At 33.5% G+C, this 1,262-nt stretch overlaps 2 long non-coding RNA genes across 2 annotated transcripts in view; one reads left to right on the top strand and one right to left on the bottom strand.

Annotated features, from left to right (window-relative positions):
• Nucleotides 1–319, bottom strand: part of LOC124894936 — a 523-nt gene extending 204 nt beyond the window's left edge. The window contains exon 1 of the long non-coding RNA XR_007051439.1: nt 222–319. This is a non-coding gene — a long non-coding RNA (uncharacterized LOC124894936). The remainder of the gene's footprint in view (nt 1–221) is intronic.
• LOC124894937 overlaps nt 1–1,218 on the top strand; it is a 2,165-nt gene extending 947 nt beyond the window's left edge. Inside the window, exon 2 of the long non-coding RNA XR_007051440.1 lies at nt 1,165–1,218. This is a non-coding gene — a long non-coding RNA (uncharacterized LOC124894937). The remainder of the gene's footprint in view (nt 1–1,164) is intronic.
• The last annotated feature ends 44 nt before the right edge of the window (nt 1,219–1,262 follow it).

A 1,262-nucleotide genomic window follows, 5' to 3' on the forward strand; every position in this document is an offset into this window, starting at 1 on the left:
CAATTTGATTTGAGAAAAGCATCTCAGTAATTGATTTTTTATTTTTTGGATTTTTTCGTAAATCTTTAATAAGGCTAATATGTGCATGTTTTGACTGTTTGGGTATGATCCTGTACCAATTTGATTTAAGAAAAGCATTTCAGTAATTGATTTTTTATTTTTCTTGCCTTACTTGGTTGACAGACATCCCCTCACACGTTAATTATGGTAAATTTAGATACCTCTTCTTGATTTCATTTAATAAGTAGGAAGGATCTCTTTTTACTTGTTCTATTCATCGAAATTTCAAATGTTATAATAGGGTATTATTTATTTATGGAAACTATAGCATGATTGGTGGGACAGATTGATTTACCCCATCCATTTAAGGGAACAATCCCCTTAATTGATTCATTATATGTTATTCTTCTTCCATTAAATATTATTCTTCCTTCATTGTTTGGGATTGTGGACGGCCCTCCTCACTATATAAACTCACCATTCTCTTTCTCAAAGAGGACAAACTTCTCCTCCGCTGTTACTCCCTCTATTTTCTCTTAAAAGTACTTTGAAGTTCTTTGGCATTTTGGATTTCGAAAAACATTCAGTCTTGTCCATGCTGCAATTGCTTTGGGTACTATTATTATTGTTTGGTGCCTAATCGGTTAGTCTCTATCGACGCATTCTTTTCTTATTCTGTAGCATTTGTGATAGCAAAGCATAGAAAGCATGTCTATAGGAACATATTTAAAATAATTATGATTTTGCTTTTTTCACTGTCATAAAGAAGATTAAGAAGAGAAAAGAATAGCTTACTAGAGTGTACTATAACCATTTCTAGCTGTTTTCTTTAACAGTAGCACATTTGGTACAAGTTGAAGACATTCTGGGTATTGCTGTTTGTATTTTCTTGTTCTGTGTTTGCTTTATTTGACAGTGGTTTCTTGTGAAAGTTTTGTCATAATTGAACACAGCTCAGGGTTTTACTTTTCATAGCTATTTTCTACTTTCTTTTGGATATTTTGTTGGGCCTTTGCTTTGTCTCTCGCATGAAAATGTAAGTTCTTTTTCCCCATTTTCTTTTTTTGGGCCAAGGAGGGTGAGTGATGTGGTGGGCAGAGGGGCCAGTGGGAGGGGTCTTTTGTTTAATTCTTTCCAAATTAATGTGAAGATAATGTTTGATAGAATCTTATTGGGAAGACAAAGTGTGTGAATCATATTCAGCAAAGTGGGAGAAAAGGTGAAGAAATTTAAGAGAGGATTTTGAAGGATGAATGATAGCT

The sequence above is a fragment of the Capsicum annuum genome, unplaced genomic scaffold (assembly GCF_002878395.1).
Source record: "Capsicum annuum cultivar UCD-10X-F1 unplaced genomic scaffold, UCD10Xv1.1 ctg78455, whole genome shotgun sequence".
Lineage (NCBI taxonomy): Eukaryota > Viridiplantae > Streptophyta > Magnoliopsida > Solanales > Solanaceae > Capsicum > Capsicum annuum.